This window comes from Eriocheir sinensis, chromosome 62 (genome assembly GCF_024679095.1).
Source record: "Eriocheir sinensis breed Jianghai 21 chromosome 62, ASM2467909v1, whole genome shotgun sequence".
Lineage (NCBI taxonomy): Eukaryota > Metazoa > Arthropoda > Malacostraca > Decapoda > Varunidae > Eriocheir > Eriocheir sinensis.
In genome coordinates this window covers 10,147,583-10,160,346 of record NC_066570.1, presented here as the reverse complement: position 1 = coordinate 10,160,346, position 12,764 = coordinate 10,147,583, and the positions used below count along the sequence as shown (strand labels likewise).

At 42.3% G+C, this 12,764-nt stretch overlaps 1 long non-coding RNA gene and 1 pseudogene across 1 annotated transcript; both read right to left on the bottom strand.

Annotated features, from left to right (window-relative positions):
• Nucleotides 1–1,688: 1,688 nt before the first annotated feature.
• On the bottom strand, nt 1,689–5,691 carry LOC126986536 (uncharacterized). The gene is made up of 3 exons (XR_007739810.1): nt 5,563–5,691; nt 3,839–3,919; nt 1,689–2,328 (listed from the first exon to the last, which is right to left on the bottom strand). It is a non-coding gene; the product is annotated as an uncharacterized LOC126986536 (long non-coding RNA).
• Nucleotides 5,692–7,088: 1,397 nt separating this feature from the next.
• Nucleotides 7,089–12,764, bottom strand: part of LOC126986568 (protein Wnt-7b-like) — a 46,015-nt pseudogene continuing 40,339 nt past the window's right edge.

Here is a 12,764-nt window from a genome sequence, read left to right as displayed (position 1 = left end):
GGCTGCTAATGTAAGTGAGCAACAAACTGTTGCTTTAACAACTACACCTGTGTTCAGTGTGGCCCTGGATGAAAGCGTGGATATAAATGACATTCCCCGCTTGGCTGTTTTTGCCAGGTATAGTGACACAGAGATACACGAGGAGCTGTGCTGTCTTAAACCTATGTATGGCACTACCAAGGGAGAGGACATACTGAAGACATTCACTGATCATTTTGAGGACAGAGGGGTTAACATATGAAAGATTTTTGCAGTTACAACGGATGGTGCCCCTGCGATGGTAGGAAAAAACAAGGGTTTTACTAAGATGGTTGAGGATAAAACTGGACACCCCATTCTGAAATTGCACTGCATAATTCATCAAGAAAATTTATGTGCCAAGATCTCGAGCTCGGATCTCAACAAAGTGATGGCTACTGTTACCAAAGTAGTGAATTTTCTTGTTGCACACTCTTCTCTTACGCACAGGCAGTTTCAAGCTTTCCTTGAAGAGGTGGACAGTGCTTACAAAGATATACCCTTGCACAGCAGTGTTAGGTGGTTAAGCTGTGGGAAGGTATTGGAGAGGTTTGTGGAATGCTTTGATGAAATGAAGATTTTTTTTATCAGAAAAAGGCCAAGACTATCCTGAGCTGGAGGACAGAGACTGGACTGTGAAACTTATGTTTCTCTCAGACATCACCAAACATCTAAACGACCTCAATCTTATCTTGCAAGGTGCAGGAAAAACAGTGATGGATTTGTATGATATTTGGAAGGCATTTGTTGCAAAGCTTGCAGTTTACTCATCAGATATCAAAACTGGTTCTTTCCGTTACTTCAAAAACTTGAAGAACTTGTCTGCAATTCATCCTGTCAACACTACTGATCTTCAGGTGTACATGCAAGAATTAAAGTCGGAGTCCTCAATCAGATTTCAAGATTTCCAACACACTGGCCCAGTGTTTTCGTTTTTAATCAGACCAGACACCTTTAAAGACAGTGAGTTGGACGAGTCTCTCTTTGAGTGGATGGAAACTGAGGAGTTGGAAATGCAGCTGATTGACCTTCAGGCCTCATCATTGTGGTCAACTAAATTTAAAGATCTTCGAGAAATATTGGAAACTAGTACGAATGATCATGCAGCCTCCATATTAAGTTCCTGGACCTCACTGCCTGATAAATTAAATTGCATGAAGAAGGTAGCTTTTGCATTGCTATGAGCATTTGGATCTACATATCAATGTGAGCAGATATTTTCACACATGAGGCACATCCTCAACCCCCATCGCAGCAAGCTTACAACGGATCATTCTGACGGTTGTGTGAAGCTCAAGGTGTCCAGATACTCACCTGAAATTTCAACTTTGGCCAAAGGGAAGCAAGGGCAAGGATCGCATTAATATTGTGAGTATAAATTTAAAAAAAATAAAAATAGTTACAAGGAATGCTAATTGCTACAAAAAGGTAACATTTATGTTATACATGTGCAGGATAATACACTTTACTTTAGTTATAATGGTCACTACATACTCTATGAGTCTATGTCTATGATTATGATCTCAATTTCCATAGGACATACGCTTTGTAATGTGGGAAAAAATAACACCTGGCACGCAAGGTAGTAAAAGAAAAGGCATTAATTAGACTTGGCACTCTATGTTCAAAAGGCTGCCGACCCCTGCTTTAATTTAATTGTTACAAAGGTTTTACTAATGCATTTGTTATTCATTAATATACTGATGGGATAATTAATCTTGTTTTATTTTATAATTGTTCCAGTTCTTCTCCAGAGCCACTGACCTTTTTTTTTTTTGTTAATCTTAGACCTACTCATATATTCCTTACCAATTTTTGTCACATAAGTAGCAACACTCCACTATCCCTATGCTCAGGGAAATGGCTTATTAAATCAATTTGTATAATCAGAATTTCTAATTAATGTGACTGGAGGAAATATAAGAAAAGCAAATGGCAAACTGACTAATGTTCCTGGAAATATACCCATGATCAGTGGCAGTAAACAAATGAAACAGAAAACCTGATGGAGTACAAAGATTAGGAAGAAAACTACGTAGATGACAGAGCTGGGATAACTGAGCTTAAAATTGTCTGATATCTGATCTAAATCTAGCATGGACAAGCTGGAAGAACAGCAGAAACATGAACACAACCAGTAGACTGGGCATTGGCAGATACCAGTTGTTTGCTCTTGTGAATGTCACAAATAATATGGAAGAGGTAGTTACGTACGTAAAGAATTTACCTACATGGAATTGTACAACAGTCAGGGTGGCCAAGAGGAAGGTGGCGAGTATGTTTTGCTGTATTTGGAAAGTCCCAGTGTAACTGTAGATAAGTAAATAAAGAAAACGAAATGTGTAGGAGTAAATCATGATGAGAAGACCTTATAATTAGTTCAGAAATTCCTATACTTGAGTTTAATAAAGTAGCTCAAGTATATACAAAAGGCTTTCAGAATCAGAATTCCCAAAGCCTGAATAAATGTTGGTGGGCAGGAACACATTCACATAAAGGCTGTGTACCGTGCGGGTTACCCAAAGTCTACTTCCCACGGTCTCCTGAATGTGTGTGCCTGTGTTAAAAACTCAGCCCACCTAGCTGTTCATCCTCCCTTTCAGGATGCTTGATAAATGGAAACCTGGGGAAGGTAAACTCTGGTTTTCATCATATTCATTCTCTAACCAATCATCAGGTTCTGTGTTGTTCCTCCACAACTACTGTTGCTATAGTCTTACTGAATTATTTTGAAAAAAAATATCAAGGAGATTACACAGTTTGAAAGTATTCAGGTCTGAAGATAAATATGAAGAAAACTAATGACCCTCCTTCAAAGCCTGTATGCCGTCAGTATTACTAGGAATACAGTCACCAGGAGTGACATGCAGCAATACTTGTATTTATAATAGTTTCACTAACAAAAATACACTCAAAAGGCCCTTGTTTGGGAACTATGACAAACTGCAACATATTGTTTTTAAGTTACCATTTGCAAAGGTTAAGGAGTCAAATATTATTAGTTATTGCCCTCTGACTGGTCCGTCTAATACTTAATGGCCCATATAATTATAAATGATCAGACGGGATGGCCCAGGCTAGGCACATCTATGGTGTTGTAAACAATTATTAAGGTTGCGTCACCACACTAATAAATTTGATAACATTGTCGTGTTCAAAATTCGAGCCAATTAACTTACGGTGCAACTGTGCCAAATTTGCCCTGTCCAGCCCACTCCTGAGTCCTGACCCCCGGATTGCCACTCAAGTGTCGGTCCCTGGCAACAAGTACCTAACCATCTAGTTACTATCCTCTGGGAATAAACATGCATTGTACGGGATAGAAGGCCAGCAGTGCATGTCAATATGTCATATGCCAAGACCCAAACAGGTAAACAGCAATCACGATGCTAACTTTGGTCCGTGTCGCAGTAAAGATTCCACTGTTCCAAAATGTCCCTGCCTAGACACACGACCCAGCTGGCCTATTCATACGAACGAAATGCAGCCCATGATCAGGATCACTGATAACCCAGGGCAATGACTAGTTAACTATCTCCCTCCCTCGATACACCTTCATAATGGCTGCTCAGCATTTCATGCAAATGAAGATAATGAACAATAAGCAAAATATATACTAGGGTAAAAATCTTATTCTTTGTGTAATTAGATTTATATATTAATATTTTCACCTGGTTAGGTCTACCTATTTATCAGTCTACCTACCTATAGAAAATCCACTTCCATACGTTTGTGTTAAGTGAGTGTGTGTGTGTGTGTGTGTGTGTGTGTGTGTGTGTGTGTGTGTGTGTGTGTGTGTTAAGCAGTGACAATCACTAACCTGCAGCAACTGCTGGATCATTCAGTCCAGCCTGGCTGTCGTTCAGACATCCCGGGGAGTGTCTGTTCAGCCGCTCGTCTGCTGGGGGTATATAAAAAAGTATATACCTGTGTGATATACCTATGTGGAGAAAAGGAATAGCCTATATGCTAGACAATCCTTCCAGGCTGTGTTATTGTATAAAAAACATTTATTCTAGAAAGGTTTTCTTTTATGGTGTTTTTCACACACCATTTATGCATGAAAAGCAGGAAATAAAATATACTGACAAGGAAAGGGTAACAGCGTGGCAACAAATCGACTCACTGGGGCCTCGCCCGCTGCACCCCGACATCTGAGCCAAGGAGGCTTGCCTACCCTTGATATAAACCGTTCACTGACGCACCGCTGAGCTACAGTCACCAGTCTCACACACACACACACACACACACACACACATCGATGTACGGGACACGACGGTCTGTTAGTGTTCTGGGAATGTCTTAAACTCACCCATATGTCTGCATCCCTAATTAATTAAGTCTCGTTGTGGTGTTTTTTGCTTTATTTTTGAGCACATATCGGCAGCAAAATGATGGAAGAGGTGCCACTCACCCATGCGGTCAGCAAATTATGATGGGCCGGGAGGGAGGACTACAGTTTAACGCAAAGCCAGGCACATTACCTCGCCAGTGCATCTGCAAGACTGTGGTCTGTTAACTGCAAGGATACTACATAGTCCCCATGCTTGGATGTAGAGCCTTCTAGAATTCTTGATTACCAGACATCTAGCAACTACCCACGAACCGAAGTTTCAACCACTGGTTCAGTTTCCCGTTCGCCGCAAGGCATCTCGCGTAGTGACTTGTCTGGGTGTTGTTATTAGGCTCTCAGTCGCCTGGAGAGGTGCCACAACACAGCAAATGATCGTACTGGATCTCTCAGTGTGTGTTCAGAAGAGGAAACAAAGGCTGCTTGAATATGGAAATTAGCCCTCTGCGAGGTTCCTTCCTTATCGCCCTTGTACCGGTGTATGTGTAGGGGGGGGGGGGTAAGGACTGAATGGAGGATGTTCCCGTCTGACGATCATTAGAATGTTAATCTATTAACATTGTGCCAAGAAAGAGATTGACAAATTTCCTAATATACAAAGTTCAAATATTAAAGTCGAACTATAGTGAACGGAGAAGATATTTTCGAGAATAAGGCTTGTCAGCGTGAAGCGTGATGTTTTCTTATTAACATATAGACTACCTATTAAGTAAACTACTGGATTCATTCATATTATTTAACGGTTAATAACACCATCCGGCGTGCCTCGTTCCGCTGATTTACTGATTGAATAGTCAACATTCATTACTGTTGGCTTGTTAGGTATTTGGTTGGAACAGTTGCCATGACAACATAACGTCATATATAGACTGTGTGTGTGTGTGTGTGTGTGTGTGTGTGTGTGTGTGTGTGTGTGTGAAACTCACGCCACACAAGACAGATTGATAATGACACTTGTAGAAAAGCTTAAAGATTCGGACACTTGAATCTTAGTCATGCGTACTTTTTCAATCTGTGCTAACATTGTCAAATCTTATCAAAAACATCTAAATAAAAATATAATTATTCAAACATATTAGCGTCCACCTGAATTCGATTAGCATTGAATATTCTATAACAAAGATCAAGTGCTGCATGACTGTCACGGTGACTGCACAGGATGCTTCATAATGAAAAAAACGCTCGTAACTCACCTGCTGGAAGCTGAAGGGCATGACGCGGGTGTCGGAGGAGCCGCCGCCCCGCCTGGAGCCGCGGTGCCGCCTCGCCGCTCGTCTCGTCGGTAATGAAGATTTACTTCCTCGTGAAGCGGTGCTCCAGGCCTGGGTCGAGCACCGATTCGAAAGTGTCAGTTGAACCCATAAAGAAAATTAGCAAGCTGTTTCTATTTTTAACTTTAATGCCCATCTTAGGTCCTCCCCTCCCATACACATACTCGTACATAAAAATGCCTTCCTGTGTGTTCAGACGTTCCCAGAATTATTGAGTAAGCGGCAAGGAGCACCTGATAGCTATGAGTATAAGAGAGAGAGAGAGAGAGAGAGAGAGAGAGAGAGAGAGAGAGAGAGAGAGAGAGAGAGAGAGAGAGAGAGAGAGAGAGAGAGAGAGAGAGAGAGAGAGAGAGAGAGATTATCCGAGAGAGAAATAACATCATCTCAGGGCGCCTCCAAGCACACACACACACACACACACACACACACACACACACACAGTCATATCCATGCGCCCTGAGGGGAGGGTGAGGGGGCCCCCATTCCGCCTCTTAATTGTGCGGCGAGTATAGTTACTTATAATTATAGTTAAATGGTTAGTTTAATAGATAGTTCAATAGTTAGTTTGTTAGATCGTTAGATGGTTAATTACTAGAAGTTAGTTAGGTAGTTAGGTAGGTAGACACTAGGAGATTCAAGGGAGTATACGCTACAGCTGAGCCTGGCCGCGGTGATCATCTCCTCATTGTCTTCTGGGCTTGTATATATATATACCACAGTTTACCTTCTCCAGGTTTCTCCAGGTAAGTACTCATTTGTCGACCAGCCAGAAAAGGAGGGCAAACAGCAGGCTGGGCTGGGCGTCGATTACTTAGGCCGGGATTCGAACCCAGGCCTCAGATTAGTAGTCAACATTTTAACCAATTCACCACGAAGGCACCGATCACAGCTTTATTACAAGTGCATTACTGCATAAGAAAGATGTATATATATATATATATATATATATATATATATATATATATATATATATATATATATATATATATATATATATATATATATATATATATATATATATATATATATATATATATATATATATATATATATATATATATATATATATATATATATATATATATATATATATATATAAACTTCAATGAGGACAGCTTACATGTAGCACGCTCGTGGGTGTTATGGGCATCACAGCAAGGTTTGTAGTTTCCAAGTTATCTCAGCTCGCCAGAGGAAAATAACAGTCGTAGAAAACTGGTTGCCCTGTCCGTCATGCCCGTGAAGCTGCAACCTGTGGTTTGTGACGCAATTATGAGGCCACATCTATGTAAATACAGTTGTTTGCCGAATATCAGCCTTTTGTATGACATATCGAAACAATGAATGTATGTATTTGTCATATAATAAAATTCTAAATATAGCAAAGATCTCACTTCATCCCTGAAATGACGAGGACCATGGAAATATTGCTGCAGTCGGACGGGCGGACACACACACACACACACACACACACACACACACACACACAGGGCAGTAGATGTGTTTCTAAAGTCGGGATGTGTTTAGAATATATTAGTCGGTCTGTCAGAAATGTCGCTCCACCGGCGGTCACTCGTGGTGACAGCAAAAGACGTTATCTAAGGGAGTCACAAAGGGATATCACAAGAGTATTAATAAAAGATCTAGATATACCATTTTCATGTAAATATTGTAAAAAACATATGTAAAAGCTCTTCTTTCTGCCTTGCAGTTTGTGCAGAGACTGTTTAGGCTCCGTCATGGCAAAGCGTTGATATGCAAATATTCTCACAGCACTTGATAAATCTCAAGACAGATCACTGATTACGAATATCCAAATTGTTTATATAGCTCGTAAAAGTGTTAGTCAGACTACTCGCAACTGGTGTTCCATCAACAGCTGCCTCAGGAGTAAGCGTTGTGTTGGCCGCCGCTACATGGAGGGCGTGTGTTGGTTTATGCTTCGCTACCAGGTCAGAGGAGACACCAGCACCTAATGTCGTCTGACAAAACACAGACCCGTGCAGATCAAATAGGGAGGTACAAGGCAGTCGTTCTTGTTGAGGGTTGGCTGGTGTGGATCCTTAGCTGGACACCCACTGATGGTGCAGAAAGCCTATCACCTTTGTTCGTGTCTGCGCATCAGGGGAGAAGAGAGCATTGATGGTGGCGTCCATGTTGTAAACACGCGGGCCACCTAGCACAGCGTTTCAGGCAATGCCATCCATTACGGAGTGTTTGTACGACGTCACCGCTCAGAGATGTCTCGCAGTCACTGAAGAACCTTGTCGATGCTGAACGAAACTATGTCCCTCGCGCCCTCCAATGAAGAATCTCTGCCGGGAGAGCACAGCCTCGCCGCCTCCCGCTACGGACGGTCACTTGCAGTTGTTCTCCTCGGTGTCCTCCATGCAGGTGTGGCACTGCACGTAACAACACCAGTGAAACTTGCAGTTGCAGTGCCATGTGCGTGTGTACTGGTGAGTGTTGTACCCGCGGCCGCAGCACAGCAGGTCACAGCCACCTGGCCCTGATGATGAAGAGGAGCAGTGAAAGTCTGACCGATACTCTGTAACTCTAACTCTGTAACCATCACTTTGTAACGGTGCACTGTGCTGGGAATTTATAAAAAAAAGCTCTGCTGGGTCACAATTATTGAGTCGCATTATGTCGAATTTTATTGCATACAGCCCCTAGGAGTTCGGCAGGAAACTAGCAACAACATTGATGATTACGCTTAAAGGTGTGGAGAAACAAACACTGTAAAATGCAAGTAAATTTTGAGGTCGCAGTATATTACCTGACGAAGTTCTGTTGCATTTGCGACCCATGGTGCCCAGCGAACCCACCGCGGGATTCATCTGGCAGTAGTTGGGACTCCTTTCCAAGTGCACGAGATGAAACTTGCGGGGCCGTCGAGCTCTCGACTCCTGACTGACCCTCTCCAGACGCAGGTGAGGCGTGGATCTTCTCCGGCCCTGAGCAAATAATGAGAATCACTTTTGCAATGAAAAATTCGTTGCTGTTCCACCTCACCACTGGCGACATATGTGGCTTCCTGTAATACTATCAATATCAATGTATGTAGATGGGAGAGTATTATAATTATTATTATTATTATTATTACTATTATTATTATTACTATTATTATTATTATTATTATTATTATTATTATTATTATTATTATTATTATTATTATTATTATTATTATTATTATTATTATTATTATTATTATTATTATTACTATTATTATTATTATTATTATTATTATTATTATTATTATTATTATTATTATTATTATTATTACTATTATTATTATTATTATTATTATTATTATTATTATTATTATTATTATTATTATTATTATTATTATTATTATTATTATTATTATTATTACTATTATTATTATTATTATTATTATTATTATTATTATTATTATTATTATTATTATTATTATTATTATTATTATTATTATTATTATTATTATTATTATTATTAGTATTATTATTATTATTATTATTATTATTATTATTATTATTATTATTATTATTATTATTATTATTATTATTATTATTATTATTATTATTATTATTATTATTATTATTATTATTATTATTATTACTAGTAGTAGTAGTAGTAGTAGTAGTAGTAGTAGTAGGAGAAGGAGGAGGAGGAGGAGGAAGAGGAGACATGGAAACATGGAAACATGGACGAGCAGGCAGCAGAAAGCCTATTGGCTCATTAAGGGACTGCCTGCTTTCAGTGATTTAATCAATTCATCAGCCATAGGAGTGGCTTACGGGAAGGATTAAAGCACTTCTGGAGGAGGAGGAGGAGGAGGAGGAGGAGGATAATGATAAGAAGAAGAGGATGAAGAGAAGATGAAGAGGGAGAGGAGGTGAATGGAAGGGGAAGGGGGTGGAGAATGCCTTATGCACTGAGACGGACTTGGCCTTCCTGTACTTGTGGAAGAGGTGCCTCCCGATGAAGGTGAAGGGCGGGAGGGTCTTCCAGCAGGTCTTGACGGTGCAGGAGCCCGACACGCCGTGGCACTTGCACTCCGTCCTCATCCCGCTCCGCACCGCCTGGGGGCAAGACGCGGGTTAGTACTTCACGCCAACATGGGGACACGGCACCCCCTTGGCACCCCTGGAGCTGCACTCCCCCCTTCCACCACCGCCCCATAGAAAAGGAAGTGTTATCCATTTCGCGATGATTGTAGTAATGAAAAAAAATGATAGCAATAATAATAATAATAACAATAATGATAATACACACACACACACACACACACACACACACACACATAATAATAATAATAATAATACGTGTTATTATTATTATTATTATTATTATTATTATTATTATTATTATTATTATTATTATTATTATTACTGTTATTATTATTATCATTATCTTTATTAGCAGGTGTTGTTATTGGTGGTGGTGGTGATGGCGGTGATGGTTCTGCTGTCGCTGCTGTCCTTGCTTCTGCTACTCTTGTTATACTGATGGAGCAGCCGTCAGGATGAAAGGCAGCTATACAATCGTTCTATTCATAAGCGGGTGCATACGCTATAGCTGCGCGTGCTGCGGTGCTCATCTCTGTACCTTTGGCCTTTTGAGTCTGTGTTAAGTAAGAACCCAATACCCAGGGAAACGGGCCAATGTGATATCCGGGATTGCCACAGCTTACCTTCCCCAGGTTTCCCCAGGTACCAATTTATCGACCAGCCCGGAAGGGAGGATGAACAGCTGGGTGAGCTGCACGCCGACTGCCCGGGCCAGGATTCGAATCCAGGCCCGTGGATTCGTAGCCAGGCGCGCTGACCACTGCTCCACGGATGCGCATATTATTCTTAGCAGCAATATTAATATGCTCAAAAGGAAAAGTATTAAGAAAATAGTGCTAGAAGAGAGATAACTAAAGTACCTTTAGTAACAATTATTACACTTCTAACAGCCGCATGTGCAAAGGAAAAAATTGGGGATCAGTGGGAGCAGGGACAAGTAGGACAACAATATGCAAATTTTCTAAGCAAGAACAGTTTCTGGTGAGCATGCACGGAGCCGCCGCTGCCTTGTGGAGGCGGCGCCCTGGACACTAACCCTGCGTCCCGCCCGGTTGTTGTGCAGGTTCATGAGGGCGCGTCCCCTCCACCTCGCGGGCGTCCAGGAACTTCTTCGCGAACCTGACCCCGAACCTGCAAGCGGCCGGGAGGAGGAAGGAACAAGGGCCGATGAGTATGGGGCTGCGTGCGTAACTTGTTGAATCTGTCTCATTATTGTGAGTGTTGGTATATCAGTATTTGGGTGTCCTGTGTATGAAAGTACGCTGTTTGGTGTACATGCACACGTAAGCTTGCTTCATTCTGAATGCCCCGCGTTTATCATCTTTCATATATGTTGTATTGGGGCATGCATTGACAGTAAGTCTGTGATATATATGTCCAGGAGAATGAAGAGTTCAAACAGGACATTCTTAACATGCACCTCTCACCTAATGTCGGCGCTGCAGCCGCCCCATTTCCACCCGGAAGAACTGTACCGCCCTCGCCTGCGGTCGTCACAGCCAAAGGTGGAGATGTTGCCACGGGAGCAGGCGGTCGTGACGCTGTGGGTGACTCCCGCGCTGGTCACCGAGTACGTGTAGGCGGCCTCGCGGCTCCCTGTGGATACCAGTGAGAGGATTGGTGAGGGAGAACAGGTGAGGGCCTTCAGAGGTGCACCATCGCTCACCGCACTGAACTGTTCCTATTTGTCAATAACTAACCTGACATCCATTAATATTTTTGTTTTTTAGAGGCATAGCTGTCATAATTCACAAGAGATTAATACACTAGGAACTTTCCTTTGTTGAGAAAAAAAATGTCAAGGAAGCCTTCAGCCATCCAGGTAACCACACCAAGAAGTCATTGTATATTCTTTTCCGTAGACCAACACAACTGAGTTACGACAAATCAGATCATGTTCGCTGTTACTTATTTATGAATTCCTGAAAAAACTAATTAACATCAAGACAATTATTTGATTCCAAGACATTCTTTGCGTGTAATGCGGCGTTTGGAAGAAGCGGGTGAAGGACTGCTGCCCCAGGCCACCGGTGCGGCAATAACCCAGCAATGCCACATTCAAGGGCGGCCTGTCTGCGTGTGTCTGCCTTTTTCGTCATAATCACCGGGCGGCCCCTCGATGGTGATGTCCCGAGGGCTGATGGCGGGAGCAGCAGCACTGAAGAGTTCTGTGGCGTTATGTTTAACGTCTTGCCTCCACGAGATTATATCCCGAAAATGACCCACAGTTTGCTGCCTGCACTTTATGTCAGGCATGTATGGCGTCGCAAAATCACAGAAGTCATGTGAGGTATTCTCGTCACAGATTTCATGCGGATACTTGCTGATGGGCCGTTACAACGCCAGAAAACGGGCACACAGATAAAGAAACCCAACCGGTTCTGGCACCAGCGCTACGAGTGATTTAGATATAAAATTGTAGGGGACGCGTGGCTGGTGGGGCTGAGGCCGGCCATTAAGGGGGTGACTGGGCTTGCTGGGGAGGGGGAGGAGGCGGCCTACAGCATGATTGACGGGCGGCCACTTCTGATGCTCACCCAACTAGCTCCTTCAAGGCATGACATTTATTACTAATAAATTTTACTTTCGGTGCAATGATGGCCACGCTGACCACACACTGGCTCCCTCCCCTCCCCTCAGAGATGGGTGTGGCCAGCGCTGGCGGATGTCGAGAGTGAACTCAGAAAGACCCAGTATTTATATATTTTGCATCTTACGAATGCTGTAAAAGTTGTCTGATAATGTGAAAACATACATGAACTTTAGCGTTCATAATTAATGTGTTCAGTTAATGTGCATCTGCCACTGAAAGAGGAGCTGCGCCCCCAGCACAAACTACGCCACCGGGCGGATGGCAGGGCGGGTGTTTTCTTGTCCCCGGCCATACAGGCTTCGTGATGCGACAAATGATCTGGTTCAGTCCGGGGCCCCATCCTGCCCTGCTCAACTCACTCCCCTTGGTTTTTGTAAGATAATGTCCGCGGGCAGCGAGCCTCATTGGTGGCTTTTGTGCCAGATTCCCTCCGTTAGAAAAGGATCATCCAGGAGAATGTACCGTAACTGATTGTTAAG